Source organism: Nycticebus coucang, chromosome 12 (assembly GCF_027406575.1).
Source record: "Nycticebus coucang isolate mNycCou1 chromosome 12, mNycCou1.pri, whole genome shotgun sequence".
Lineage (NCBI taxonomy): Eukaryota > Metazoa > Chordata > Mammalia > Primates > Lorisidae > Nycticebus > Nycticebus coucang.
This window is the reverse complement of record NC_069791.1, coordinates 18,052,135-18,067,825: the sequence shown is the minus strand read 5'-3', so window position 1 is coordinate 18,067,825 and position 15,691 is coordinate 18,052,135. Positions and strand designations below refer to the sequence as shown.

The following is a 15,691-nucleotide window of genomic DNA, read 5'->3' as shown; positions in this document are numbered from 1 at the left end:
TAGGAAACTATATATTCCATTTTAGAAAGGTCTCCACTAAACATAATGAAAATAAATGTTCACTCACTTAATGTAAAAAACCTTATGTCGTGGCAGTGTCAGATAAATGAGAAAATGCTCCAATTTCTAGAGCTATTCGACTGGAAACAAAAAGCTTCTGTTTTCCCCACATGATAGAGGAAGGGCACTGATGGCCAGAGGTGAGTGTCCCACGAGGTCACTGTCTTTCACTTACACCTCTCAGTACAAGTGAAACAGTCAGTAGAACAGTTAGAAATTAAACAGGCACAATCAGTGTATCTACCCAAAATCAGACCAACTCAGTGAAATGAATGGATTACATCAGTAATATTGTACGGACAAAATAAACATTTCGGTATTTTTATCTCTTTTATGGGGAGTTTTAAATTTAGACTTATATAGACACAGCCTTACTGGGAAAGATATTTGTAGGTAGACTGTCAAGAAAAGGTCTTCTCTTCCTTTACACAAATCCCTTTTAAAAATAGTGACAAAGTGAGGAAGGATTCACATTCCAAAGAGGTAAGCCCAACCCCAAATATGGCAGAAGGTGAATACACACACTTCACACGGGCAGCCATGGTCAAGGGAGAGGGCCCAGCTCACTCAGTAACACACAGCCTCTGTTGGTTGGGCTCAGTTCAGACAGCCTTTCAAGCTGTGTTTATGTTTTCCTTTGGCATTCTGGGGGCAGAGCAACAGGATCAGGACTGTCCGGGATAGGATTTTTCCAAATTTATGGTGTACATTCCATTCCATAGGACATAAATGTGTTACTATGTATTCTCAAATGCAAACAGCATTAAGAATCCCACCCAGTCTCCTCGGTGGAGACTCCTGTCCCAGTGCCACACAAATTCTGCTTAGCACTTGTACTAAGTACCTACTTCTGTATGAAATGTGGATACAGGGAGGATTGCGATACCACCTCAGCATCTGTAGGGGAAATAAGAGGGAAAAAAAGACTGTAAAAAATGCTACAAGAAAAGCATACCCTCCCCACCAAATAAGAAAGAATGGCATTCTGGGAGCTGTAGAGTAAGCTGGGAAAGTCTCCTTGGAAAAGTGTGTCTCCAGGCATCGGTGGGGTTTTGCAATGCAGAATTCCAGTGAGAGGCTAGGAGGGCCCCTGTAGGAAAGCAAAAAAGGGCAAATGCACGAGAAGACATGACAGGGCTTCCAGAACAGTGTCAAGCCAGCCCTAGGCCAATGGGAATAGACATGGCAGTAAAGGAGGACATCCAGGCCAGACGCAGAGGACTCCACATTCCATTTCTCCATTGGAAATGGGGTCAGTGCAAGGAAAAGACTGACCTCTGATTAGAACTCAGGTCCTGGATTCCATGAGAGAGTGTCAAGGCAGGGCTGGTGGGGCGGGGCAGGGGTGCAGCCTCTGCTGCCTGACCATCCTTTCAGCTGTACTCCTGACTGATGACTTCTTCCTAGGTGGGACGTATCACGGAAAGCAAGGAGCTAACGGGGGTGTCTCCAGGTCTAGGAGGATGGGTACTCCTCAGAGAAAGCTGGGGTACTGCAAACCAAGATTATCCTTCCCCACTGGGTGGGGTGGGCCTGCCCTCCAGGAAGTCCCTGAAAAGCTCAAGGGAACATGTGGTAAGTTCCGAGTGGGCTCCTCTGCCAAAAACAACCTCAGGAGGGAGCAGAAGGACAGTGCACACCGCCCTACCCTATGCTGCAAACTCCGTCAGGGCACCTTTTCTGCCCTCTGTCCCCATCCCCCCTGCGCCTGGCCAGAGGCAGCCAGGGCCCCACTGTACTCTGTCCACCCCACCCCACCCCAGCCTTCAGTCCACCTACTGCCCTGGACACCCTCCCTCCCAGACCTCTGGGCTCAAAACTCTGTCTTCTGACACCCCTCACTCTGTCCTCTTTCCTGTCACCTCCCCCTCATTCCTCAGGCAGCATTCCTTCAGCTCCACAGTGTTGAGTGACAAGGTACACACCTGGTGCTTGCTAGGTAGTATGGGGGGCACGGATCTTGCCCAAAAGGAGGGGGAGGGGAGATATTCATTCAAATCAAACCAGGGGGTACACCAGTTACAATATACTGTGATGTGATGTTGTATGTAGAAGCATTCTGTTCTGGCCTTTAACTGAAAATAGCTCTTCTGACACAGCCTTGGGCAGTGAAGGCAGCTTGGTCACATTCCTCCTATGGTGTAACTACCCTTTAGGGTGTGCAGAGCCCCATCTGCCTCCCCAATTGTAGTTGTACCCCCCAATTGTCAGTTTCTTCCTCTGGCAGCTTAACTGGGCTACCAGAGAGGCCTCCACAATGGCTTGTGTTCCTTGTCACATGAAGACCCATCCTAGAATCCTCAGCCGGTTGTATATGGGCTTATCCTCATGAGGATAAGAGGAGAGAATCCCACGTGCACCCCAGGTCCCTCCTATGCCAGCTTGACAAGAGGCCCATGTTCATCTTAAAAGTGCTGACTAACTCATGGCATTCTTAATGTTTTCCTGGGTAAATACAAAAAGAAATGATGAGGGTTGACCTCAGCTTCCCCCTGTTAGACATGGCAACTGCATTTCCTGGCTCTGTCTTCTTGGGCAAGTTACTTAGCTCCTCCAAGTATCATCTGAAAAACAGTGGTAATAGCAATTTACTCGTGGGCTTACTGCAAGCTGTAAATAAATCACACGTGTGAAGTCTAGGCAGTGTGCTTTCCATAGGCGGCTCAGAGTAAATGTTTATTATCATTAGGGCTATTAATACTTTCTTTGGTCTCCACCCTACTTGTTTACCCTTCCTGGACACACCTGCCATCATAAAGAGACAATCTCATTTCTCTGTTTTTAATTAATTGGGTCTTGTTAAAATCTATGTCTTAACAGTTACAGTTTTGCATAAGTTTGGGTTATGAATTATAGGATCTAAATTGACAGATGAATATTCTTACAGATGAAATGTAAGATACAGAGTTAAAGATGTCTAATTGTTTTAAGATCAGTTAGTAAAATAAACTGTGTTTTCACCAACTCTCAATAGTACCTGAAAAGGAAACTTGGCACCGGGAACAAATGGACCCAATACTTTGGCACAAGATTTGCCTAAGCAGGAGAACAGAGACTTCTAAGTTTCTCGGGGAGGCTGGGACGACCAGGATAGCTATTGACTTTCTCATCAACTTAAACAAAAAGACGAAAGATAAAACTGTGGAAGGATCAATATGTGGGGTTGGGCGAGGGGTTGGGGGGGGGGGACTTCCTGCAAGGCTTTTTTACTTCATTTGGTAAGAAGCTCTCTTTTCTCTTCACCGCAAAGAAATGAGAGGGAGAAGGTGGTTCTTCTCAGGTCTGGATAGTGCCAACTCTATTTGTCACAGTCAGAGAACAGTTTAAAGTGAGTGAAAAAGATACCTGTTTGTACCTAGGTGTTTCTATTTCCTTAAATCCAAGTTACTTTGGTCTGTAGGTCTCAGATTCATCATCATTAGACCCAGCTGCCTGTGGGTCTGTGAGGGGAGACTCCAGGTGAAGTTTTTTCCCCCTACTATGACTTTAATCCAAGTATAATTTAATTCTGTTATCAATGAACTGTCAAATGTGAAAATCAAGCACAGTGAAGCTAAAACAAGAGGCCGTCTGGTTTAACTTCCCCACCTGGTATGGCTAAGGCAGATGAAAACTCCCATTTTCTTCTGGGTTTATAGTTTGGTTTGTTTTTAAGAGATGGGATCTTGCTCTGTTGCCCAGACTGGAGTGCAGCAGTACCATCGTAGCTCACTGCAGCCTCTAAATTCTGAGCTCAAAAGATCCTCCTACCTCAGCCTTCTGAGTAGCAAGGACTACAGGTGTGTGCCACCATGCCCAGCTAATTTTTAATTTTTTTTGTAGAGATAGGGTCCTGCTGTTGCCCCAACTCGGCTTGTCTGGAACTCTTGGCCTCAAGTGACCCTCTTGCCTTGGCCTCCCAATGTGCTGGGATTGCAGGTGTAGGCCACTGCACTTGGCCCTCCCTCTGTTTTCTGGACTCAGCACCTGACTCCCAGTTCTACCTCTCCCCTGTGTCTGTGGCTGTTGCCCCAGGAAAGACAGAAGAATACCTAGGAGTAGGAAGCAGGACATTTCCAGGCACTTCCCTTTCCTCAAGGGCCAGGAAAAATGCCTGGAGAGAGAGAACATGTCCAGACTTGTCTCCTCTGAATTGGGCTTGGATGATAAAGGATCCCATTAGCTATGCCTGGGCGTCTTGGCACATCTCCCAGGCTATTCTGACCAATGATGGGCAGACACTGTGGTGGAGGAGACCACCTGGAACCCTGCTTTTTTTTTTTTTTTGCCTGAGTCGTAGGCCAGCCCAGAATAGGGGAGACGTTGCCATTGCCACCTGGTCATTGTCTTCTCCTGAGCTGACAACTCTGTTGAACTGTGCTGGATATAAGAAAACTGACTGATAACCAAGTAGGCATCAGTTAATTAGCCAATGTTTATATGGTAGTAGTCTTTGGACAAAGGCATGAGTACCCTAACCTGAGCAAGCAGTGACTGGGCACCTATTCTATGGCGAGTGCGCAGGCACCTCGTAGGGAGTGCAAAGGAACTGTTCCATAGGCCCTGCCAGCGGGAAAGCTCCAGTCCACAACTCAAGAGTTGGCAACTTGAATAGGAGTTCAGAGACGAGGAGACGCTGTGAGATAGTGCCACCTGATAGAACTTTCTGTGATGATGGATAGATTCTGTATATGTGCTGTCCAATATGGTAGCCACTAGCCACATGTGGTGATTGAATACCTGAAATGTGGCTAACACAAATGAGGCACTGAAGTTTTAAAGTTGATTTAATTTTAATTGCTTTTCGTTTGAATTAAATAGCCATAGGTGGCTAATAGCTACCATACTGGACCATGCGTGTTTTTAAGGTGTGGTCTGCAGACCAGCAGCATTGCATCCCCTGGGAGCTTGCTCAGACCTTCAGGTACCACCCCAGACCTTCTGAATCATCAAGATCATGAGGTCATTTGTTTACACATTAAGGTTTATGAAGCACTGGTCTGGGACAGTGGTTCCCAGTCTTGACTGAAAAATAGAGGAGCTTTAAAAAGTCCCAGTGCTGTGACTGCACCTCAGAGCAACTAAATCAGAATTTTTTGAGAGAAGAACCCAGGTATCAGTGTTTTTGAGGCCCCCAGATGACTCCAGTGTGAGCCCACAGTTGAGAATCGCTGCTCTCAGGCTATGCAGCCAGCTAGGGTCACACTCAGATGGATGAGTCCATGTGAGGGCCAACAACTGACTTCTCAGCCTCTAAATTCACTTGTTGGGCCCCAGCAGACTAGGAAGCCAAAGGGACGTATTCCTCCTCATCAAGTGTAAGAATTGGCCAGGTCTTATGTTTGCTTCCAGCATCTAAGTGAGATGTTCATTAGTTTTTGACAAAACATGTTCAAATACCACACCACCAAAGGGTACAGAACCGTCCCAGATGGCTGGAGGCTGGGAAGAGTTGATTCACTTCCTCACTCTGGGACCTAGGTAACCCTGGCATGGCAGAGCAGCCCTGATGAAGGGAGCCATTCTTCCCACCCAGGGTGGAGGCCTCTGGTTTTTCCAATGCCACTTATGTCTGGCTGCCCCTCCTGCTGCTCAACAAGCATCCGAGGGGCACTGGGGCCAAAGCGAAGAGGTGGGTTTTCCTGAAGAGCCAGATACTCTCATTCTGTTTATCTGAACAAGACCTCAGAGGCCCCAGCCTCTTTCTAGTGAGACTCACCTCTGAGCTGGTGAAGATTGGAAAAAGCAGTCTGAAGTCAAGCTCTGAGGAAATTGGGGCCCGCAAGCAGCAAGGTTGTCCCCAAGGCTGGGGTTACAGCTCCTGCGTGGAGCGCTGACTTGTGATATCACCAAGAATATCACCCTGAATTGGGTGATGCAGAGGTGCAGGTGCATTTCCAGGTCACTTTAGAACTGGAATTTCCTAACTGTATGATCATTAACTCATTTGTCTTGGAAGTCCGTACAATTTCTTAAGCTTTGTACTCAGAGCAATTTTCATGCATTCATTCCATGCTGACCTTAAAAGACTCAGTCAAAACAACATTGCCCTTGGGATGGTTACAAGAGAGCAAGGTGTGATACTCTGCCCATCTTGGGAGAAGGCAAGAGAGAAAAGAAGAGAGGACTAGTACTGGTTGTGTCCCAGGACATCAGAGCAAGTCACCCTCTATGGCTGTTCCCTCCACCTGCAGGGCTCCAAGCTTCTTTAGGATTCCTTAGAAAGCTTCATTAGGCAGCAGGCCCACCAGCCACAAGCCACATCTGAATGCAGCTATCTCTGTGCTCCAACTAGGTAAGAGCCCAGCTCCAGGCAAGCATCTGGTCGCAGGGGAGGATTGTCTCCTGTCTGTAGCTGACAGGTAAGCTTGTGCCCAACTGGAAACTGGAGGAGAACAGCCAGCCGAGTGTTGTTATCTCCTCCCCCACTCACTCTATTGCTGTCCTTGTCTCCATGAAGACTCTCCATCACCCCACCAGTGGCTATTGTCTGGTGTACAATTAACACTTTGTTAAATGTTCTCTCATTCTTCAGTGGCACTTCATTACTGAGCCGTAAAACAACAGGGCCCAGCAGGCTCCTTGGCGGTCAAATTGTCCAACCCTCTTGACTTAGAATTGCAGAAAATGAGGCCTAAGGGGCAGTGCTGTCCAGCCATAAAGGAGTCCAAGGCAAAAGGAAAAATCAGTAATACTGATCTTGCCTTTATTTAAAATTTTGGTATTTTGTTCATTGTGAATTTTTTAGTTTTCATTTTTTAAATACTGCATTAAAATACTCTTTATCTTGATTAATGAGTTTTTGGTACCGCTGAAAGTTTGCTCCTTGGGCCCAGCCCTGGCAGGGAGAGTAGCATTAGCTCTGATCAGAGGTAAAAGCGGACCTTGAGTCTTCTAACTTGTCCACTTCCTTCTTGTCTGTCAGCTTCAAGTGCAAAGTCCTGTTTCTCCAAATAAATGGGGAGATCTGGAAGGCAGGGTGGTGAACTTGTGGGATAATAACACTTTTATGTTGTTGTTGCCTGGCCAAAGAAGTGACTATATTTGAAAATTTATTTATTTTTTTCTCTTTTTCTTTTTTGAGACAGAGTCTCACTTGGTCACCCTCGGTAGATTGCCGTGGAGTCGTATCTCACAGCAACCTCAAACTCTTGGGCTCAAGTGATCCTCTTGCCTCAGTCTCCTGAGTAGTTGGGACTACAGGTGCCCATCACAATGCCCGGCTATTTGTTTTTAGAGCCTCTTCCTCAGGCTAGTCTCAAGCTTCTGAGCTCAAGGGATCCACCTGCCTCGGCCTCCCAGAGTGCTAAGATTACAGGCGTGAGCCATGGCGCCCAGTCTATATTTGAAATTTTTTTAAAACTGCAAATTTATTCCCTAAATAAGGCATTATTGATAGATAGTCTCAAAATTTTGGTACTGAGATGAGATAACAAAAGATCTAGAGACACAAGCCAAAACAAGGACCAGTTCCACAGCCCAGCCCTCCCTCACCCACACTATTTTGGAAGCCTCTTCCATTCCTTCCAAACCCAGCTTCCTTCCAAAGAGTTTTGTTTCTTTGATCAAGCTTCACTACACTGTGCTTCTTCCACTCACTGTGGTGCACTCATGACACAGAGCACAGCCGTAGGTATGATGGGGAAGGTGAGCAATATTCCACAGCTGGGCACCAATCACCCCCCTTTGTCTTTGTACAGTCTGCAGGACTGGCCTTCCCCTGTATGAGTGTAGCCTGGTATACCAGCCACCTGCAATGGACTTCCAGTCGCATCTTTTTGTTTTCTCTCTCTCCCTATCTTTTCGGTCTGCTTTCTTCCAGGATTCTTCACTGCAGAGTCATGTAACTCCCACACAGTTTTCTCAGAGAGCACATGTCCCCCGCCTGGCGTCAGTGCCCCTGCCATTCACATCCCTCTATCTAGAGCAGTGGTTCTCAACCTGTGGGTGGCAACCCCTTAGTAACAATGAAAAAATACATCGAGGCATTAGGAAGGTTGAGAACCACTGACCAGAGGGAGGACCATGCTACACTTGGAGGAAAGGCTTAGAGCCCCAGACTTACAGAAATCGTGCTTTGGTGACAAGCTTTTGTAGAAAACTCATTCCCTGAAAGCCTCTGTGAGCCCGGCTGTTAGGAAAGCCATAAAAAAAGGAAGAAGAAGAAAAGTGGGACAGGAGTGCAGGGGCAGGGCTCCACGGCTACGAGAACTAAGCCGGCTCAGCTTGGACCTGCTGCAAAGGCAGGAAAGTACACTTGGTCTTCCTCCTCTTCCTTAACTATGCCATTCCCCTCATTTTCTCTTCTCTTTTTATAAAAAGAAAAATCATAATTTTAATCTTATCTTTTTTGTGTGTGTGTGATTTTTTTTTTTTGGCCGGGGCTAGGTTTGAACCCGCCACCTCCGGCATATGGGACCGGCGCCCTATTCCTTGAGCCACAGGCGCCGCCCTAATCTTATCTTTTTAGTAGCTAGTATATTCATACATTTCGAAATTCCACAGGTACGAAAGATGAAGTCACCTTACTTCCCCCCTACTCCCTCTCCCCAGAGGGAACCTCAGGGGTCCTTCCAGAGAGACAGCAAGCACTCACCAGCAGCAGTGTGCAGAAGCCATCCCTCACCCCCCTCACAAAGGGTGATGTGCTCCACACACTGGTCACCGTGGGACGTCTTCAGTTTTGGTATCCTGGAAATTCCACATCCACACATGTTTAAAGTGCTCATTATTTAAACCGCTGCTTAGTATTTCATTGTCTTGCTATACCATCATTTATTTAACCAATTTTAACCAAACTTATCATTATTTTACGGTTTCTGGTTTCCTTCATAGATTTTTCAAAAACATTTTTCATGGCTCCTTTGATTTCCTTTAGGGTTTGATTTTTGTTTAAACTTTTGATTCACATATAACGTTTCTCATTTTAAGGGTATGAGGTATAAATCTAAATTTATTCTTTTTCTCCAAAATGTCCGCTCAGTTGTTCCAGGACGTGTATGGGAAAGTCCATCTTTCCTTAATGGCTGCAATGCTGCCTTCTCTCTACTATGTACTGCAGAGTCTGTGCCCAGCTTAGGACTTCCTCTGCGCCCCGGGGATTCAGGCACCAGGCCCCCCACCATGCTCTTTATCTTTAGGCACCCGGTGGACTTGACTATAGGTCCCTAGTTTGCAGACCCTGAGATTTGCAGTGGGAGGGGACTAGCAGGTTTGGATGTTAAGGTCGAAAAGCTTTCAGCTCTCTCCAAAGAACCCTTCCACATCTAAGAGGGCTTTGCTTCCATACCACCCCTCAAAAGAAAAACAAAAAGAGAACAAAGAAGTTCATTTCCTCATTTAGAAATCTGACTATTTGTCCAGCCCTGAGGGACCTCTCTCCTCCAATGCTGTGCTCTCCGCGCTCCTCTGCTGGTGCCTCTCCTGTGGGTATAGGAGTCCCCACTGCCTTTGATCGCAAAAGAAATGCACCCCTCACAGCCTCCCTGGGCTCCAAGCCCAGTACTTGATGGTCGCCTGTAAATTGAGCTGGTCTTTATCTTAAAGACATTACATCCAACCCTAAACAAACACATTAACAGCCACTAAGAGACCTAACCAACCTCAGCCAATAAACAAAGCCTCAGGAGAGCTTATGCAGATAAAGTTCCTCCTTAGGGCCCTAGAAGGAAACCCCCCGAGTCCCTACTCCCTACTGCTCCCCCGGGGCAGGCTGCTATCAGGCTGACTGGACCTTAAGCCCCTGACCTGCCTGTCTTCTCTCACTTTCCCCCTCAATAACCCAGCATGGCCACCATGCGCTCATTACACACCTAAAACAAGAGAGTCAATCTCTTTGGAAGGAACAGCTAAAGCTCCAGGCTATCAGAAGGAACGTTTTCCATGGGAGCTAGCAATTGATTACCCTATGTACCAGAGGTTTCAATTTGGAGCTTCAGAGGTTCCTTCAACCCCTGCAATGAGGGTGGTGCCTATGGCTCAACGGAGTAGGACGCCGCCCCCATTGCTGTAGGTGGTGGGTTCAAACCTAGCCCTGGCCAAAAACTGCAACAAAACAAACAAACAAACAAAAACTCTGCAATGATTTGCAAAATTTATACATAGTTCTACAGGAGGCATTTTTTTCTAACAGGTGGGAAAGGAGATTCCTTAATGTTCATGAAAGTTCAATATTTAAAAAAAAATTTAGGGGCTGGGTGATGTGTTCATGCCTGTAATCCTAGCACTCTGAGGCAGGTGGATTGCTTGAGCTCAGGAGTTTGAGATGAGCCTAAGCAACAGCGAGACCTCTGTCTTTACTTAAAAAAAAAAAAATAGAAAAACTAACTAGCTGGATGTCATGGTGGGTAGCTGTAGTCCCAACACTTGGGAGACTAAGGCAAGAGGATTGCTTGAGCCCAAGAGTTTGAGATTGCTGTGAGCTCTGATGACACCAGGGCACTCTACCCATGGTGACAGAGTGAAACTGTCTCACAAAAAAAAAAAAAAAAAAATTAAAGCTAGCTATTTATGGATAAAATAATATGTCTAGGATTTGCTTCAAAAAAATCCCAGGTGGAGGGCAGAGAGAAGGTGAGGTGGGTATAATTATTGATTAAACAAGACTGGCTGTGCGTTGATAATTGTTATAGTCAGTGATGGATGCTTGGGAATTTATTATATTATTCTCTTATAAAGGAAACGAAAGGAGGGGAGGAAGCTTTGCTTTTTACATTGAAATGCAGTCTTCCCACGCAAACCAGACAGCCCACAGTAAGTATTTGCCATTGTCATAGCTCTAGCAGTTTCCCTAATTAACATTGGAAAGCCTGCTCTCACCCCCACCCTCTACCCTCAGCATTACCCTGAAAGAGGGACCAGGGTCCAAGTCCATCTTCATTCATCTGCACCCTCTGGGCTACACCTTCTTAGGCCCCTCTACAAGCTGCATAGGGGACAGGTAGGGAGCCATTAAGGCCCTTGCCATTCTATCCCCACCCTAAGCAGATGGAGCCCCCTTTGCCTGAGTGAGCCTGTGCAGAAGGGGGCTGGGGCTGTACCACTTAGATGTTCTTGGAGTAGAAATGCACACATTCCAAGCTCTGCTCCCAAAGCAAACCTCCCAGACCAGGTGTCTGCATCCCTCTCCTCCACTCCACCCAGCGCCTTGGGCCGCCAAACCGAAGGCTTTGAAAACCAGCTTGTGTTTGGTTTGTGAAAGCACCAATGTTTGAAATGTTTGCCCAGCAGAGAAGGAGCATATTTTCTCCCTTCCAAATGCAAACTCAAAGATGCTCCACGATTTTCCTTCAGACTTTCCACAGGAAACATAAATAAGAAAGAAAAATGACTTTAGGTGCTGAGACCTGAGATGGAATTTCAACCCTGAAGGAATTGCCGGTAACAGACACTCTCTGTCCTCTGGTGGAGCCTTCAAGAGCCTGGGTGCATGCTGCTTTCCTCCAAGCAGGCTTCACAGGCAAGGCAAAGCGGGCATCTGGACCAATTCTTAGGCCTGACTCCCAGCCAGCTTTTGACCCCCACCCACCCACCCAATGAATGGCCAGTGCTCAGGCTCATCAGGTGCTGAGATTTCCTAGCTGATATTTTCTCTATTGTCTTTCTTGATGGTGTCGGAGTGAAACAAACTAGGGTGCTCCAATCCCAGTGGCCCTGCCAAGCTGCAAGCCAGGTGCTAGATCAGAGTATGAAGTGTGGACACAGCACCCCATGGAGCCGAAGGCCTTCAGGCTACCAGCTCACTCTGCCCTGGTCTCCCCCCTGACCTATGGTCTCTGCCCTCACAGAATTTATGATCTGTAAGGAAACTCAACAGAAGAGGGGGCGAAGGCAATGTCTGAGTTCTGAATAATCTTAATCAGAGCGATCTTAATCAGGACAACACATGATAGCTACCAAATGACTGCTTCCGTGTTGGGAGTTTGCGGCTTACATGTTTACAGACCAGTGGAGCCCTACAGAAAGTCCCAGAACCAAGAAATAGAGGCCCGTGAAGTCAGTGTGGCCAGTTCTAATGGGCTAACAAAGCATGCTGATTAGTTTGTTGTGAGTTATGCATTGTTTACTCCTGGCCATAGGTGAGACACTTCAAGCCATTGTTTCTTCTTCTGGTTTTTTTTTTTTTCTTTTCTTTTTTAAGATAGAGTCTAGAGTCTCATTCTGTTGCCCCGGGCTAAAGTGTATGGCATTAGCCTAGCTCACAGCAACTTCAAACTCCTAGGCTCAAGCGATCCTCCTGCTTCAGTCTCCCTAGTAGCTGGGACTACAGGTGCCCACCATAATGCCTGGCTAATTTTTGTATTTTTAGTAGAAACAGGGTCTCACTCCTGCTCAGGATGGTCTCAAACTCCTGAGCTTAAGGGATCCACCCACCTCGGCTTCCCAAAGTGCTAGGATTACAGATGTGAGCCATTGCACCCACCCCAGCTCAAGCCACTGTCTCTATCTCTTGACATCTGAGAACCTGGCTTCTTAAGGTGCTTTCCTTTCCTCCTTTCCTATAGCAGTCTATCTTTGGGTAGGCCCAATGGCATCAGTACTTTTGAAAAGGCATTATCAGTTCATACTGCCCTTGTGATAAGTCAACTAGAGAAAGCAAGGGACATCATCAGAAGGTGCTGGTGAGAAGTGTAAGCTTCTGACGAGAACTTGGCTTTGATGTACCAAATTCTGAGAAAGACCTCGGAAGCAATTTCCTTTTTTTGCTTTGTTTATTTATCCCATTTGTCTGAAGCTACAGCCAACAGTCCAAGTATCTTTAACAGCTGCCAAGGTTTCTCAGCATTAGATTAATCAGTCCCATCACAGAAAAGCCAATGGACCTGCGGTCCGGCCTGCTGTACTCAGGAGGGTGCCGGTTCTGGTGGGGTCACCTGGGAGGTGGGATTTCCTGGAGGTGTTTCTGAGGAGAGAGGCACTGGCTGCCCAGCGGCTGGCTCTGGAAAGAGACTGGGAGGAGGGAAGGGAAAGTGCTGTGCTGATGCACCAAGGATGAAAAAGAGCAAGGTAGCAGAGGTGGCCAGTGCTCAGGGCACGGGCTGGAAGGCCACAGACCTCGGCCTGGCCCAAAGGGCGAGCCAGGTCCTTCCTTGTGACTGCAGTTACACCTGATATGTTTCCACATTTCCTGACACTCAAAAGTGGCACAATACAAGTACCTACCTAATAAAGTGCTTGCGAGGACTACGTGAGACAAAATGTAGCAGGAACTTAGCACAGTGCTGGACTCAGTCGGCACTCAGCAAATGGAAGAAGCTCTTCAGGTAAAAAGAAAGGTGGAGGAGGACGAAGAGGAGGTGGGAGGCGACATGGGAGAGAGTGGGAACCTGAACTTCACCCACCTCCATCTCCAGTGCCTGCGACAACACACTCTGGGTCCAAACAGGCTGCTCAGATGTTTAGGAATGAACCATCCATAAAAGTTGTTGGAAACTTGACATTTGCATCATGGTCTCTGCAGACTGCCCAGCTGCCATAGCTCTCAACGAGGCCTCATTCCCTTCCCTGGGCAGTGCCTTTGGTGTCCTAGCCCCTCTGTCCCAAACCCACCAGGGTCCCGCCCTGGGGCCAGACCTGGCCTCCTTCCCTCTCCTGGTTCTGAGTGACTTTCTGACCTGGCTTTTCCAGATGCAAAATCTTTAATTGAGGCCACTGCAGCAGGAGAGCAAGGATGGGTCATGAAGCAATATTTCTGAAGCTCAGAGGTCCCCAGGTGATTTTAGGGGAAGCATGAATGAAAGTTTTTCATTTTAATAGTTACATATATATGATGTATTTAATGGATTTACTTAACAAGTATTAGTGGGAAAGATAGAGTTTCCATTTCAAGTAAATTTGAGTAAGTAAAAGAGAATGAGAAAGTTGATTTAAGCAAAGGATCCAATCAGCAAGAGTCCAGAAAGTCCCCAGACATGGCAAAGGGATCTAGGAATGATCTCACCTCCACCTGGATGTGGCAATCTGGTAGATGCGGTTTTGATGTACATGAGGAGGTCCTGTCCCGGGTTAGCTAGAGAGAGGGGTTGCTCTGTATCCAGACAGCTCCAGGGACTTGTCCTGTCTCTCTCTGTCGTCGTGGTGTCACCTGTCCCTTCCAGTCTGCAGCCGACCAGATTTATTCTGTAACACACTGCCCCGTCACACTGCTCAGAAGCTCTCTGTAGCTCCCACTGCCTGCAGGGGAGAGGGCAGCTCCTCAGCCCAGCACTCTGGGCCCTTCCTTCCATCTTTCCTTTCTTACGGCTTCTCCACCAGGCCCAGTGGCACCTCCGTTTGGTCTCTCCTCTGCTCAGACTGCTTTGCTTTGTGAGTTGCACAGCAGCCTCCAGCCTGTTCCTGCTCCTCTTCAGCCTTCTCCCCGAGCCGCAAATCTCCTCCTTCTTGCAGGTGGGACAGCTAGAACAGCATAAGGCTCAAGGTCAGGTCTCATCTCAGCACGACTGCTCACCAGGTATTTGTCCTTGAGCCCGTTTCTTACCCTCTCTGTTATTCAGTGCCTCACCTATAACGGGGTGGAGGCTGGTAATGAGGCAACACCTGCCTCCTTTCAGGATTGCTGGGAGTACTGAATGTATGATGGGACCAAGTGCACAGTAACAGCAAGTACACTGCCCTAGCCATGCCTTCCTTGAACTTGGAGTTCAGTTCTTTCAAGAGCAGCCTACTGGCACTCATTTTCCAGGAAGTAGGTGCTTAATAGCTATCTGTTGATTGATTGTGGATGTGCTGGGACGAGTTTTCTATATACGCTCCCCTGATCAGAGGCTCCATGGAGACTGACAACAGTTTGCTTCCTGGGTCTAGTGGCCCTTCCTAGACTTGAAAAGCCTCTATTCCTGGACCATGTCACAGCCTTTCTTCTCTAGGCATAGAAGGTTTGGTCTCCAGGACTCTTTGAGTGGCTTTTCTTCCCCAAGTTTGGCCTAGTAGCTAGCGTCTGCCAGGAGCAGCCATGGCTGGTGGATGCAACCGACCTTCCCAGCACAGACGGATGGAGGACAGAGGACAGTGCCCAGGGACACATAAGACCATTGCCTGTGTGGACAGACTAGCGAGAGGCCACCAGCACACACCTACCCCACCTGCCCTTGTGCCAGGCACTAGGCTAGGTGCACCCTGCAAGGCCCAAGCCCTGACCCTTTGTTCCGGCACCTTCAGCCCTTGCTCAGGAGGCTACAAAGAGCAGCTCCAGAGCCTGGGGGTTGGGCTGAATTCTCCAGCTACCAGCCTCTGGCCACCCCGAAGCATACCCCAGCCGCATTCCCTCCCCCCAGGCCTCAGCCTTTTCTGAAAGAAATGCTGTGTTCCTTTGGCCCTTCCCCCTTGCCACATCCCCTTCCTCCCACAGAGCCGGGTCCCCAGGCTGCAGTCCAGCAGTCCCTCTGTGAGCAGAGCCCAGTGACACATGGCTTTGTTAGAAACCTCATTAGCAGAGACAGAAAGGCAAGAGGCAGCTCAGAGAGGCATTCCAGGTGTCAGTTAAGAGGGGCCGCAGGACTAAAAGGCCATTAAACCATAACTAAGGTCAGCTCCCAGCCGACTGAAAAATAACAAACCGAGACCTGGGAGGGGAGTGGGAAGGTAACTGGGGAGTTTTACGAGGGGGGAGCTGCTCCCTGCTCCGGCTGGAAAGGGAAGGCCCAGGGACTAGGAC

General features: G+C 47.8%; 1 long non-coding RNA gene across 2 annotated transcripts; it reads right to left on the bottom strand.

The window, feature by feature from the left end:
* Window positions 1-12,754: 12,754 nt before the first annotated feature.
* LOC128562415 (uncharacterized) lies at window positions 12,755-14,423 on the bottom strand. Of its 2 annotated transcripts, XR_008373418.1 has the most exons (4): window positions 14,279-14,423; window positions 13,380-14,167; window positions 13,201-13,295; window positions 12,755-12,987 (listed from the first exon to the last, which is right to left on the bottom strand). It is a non-coding gene; the product is annotated as an uncharacterized LOC128562415 (long non-coding RNA). The 2 variants fall into 2 exon arrangements; XR_008373419.1 differs by having other exon boundaries at window positions 13,380-14,423.
* Window positions 14,424-15,691: the final 1,268 nt, after the last annotated feature.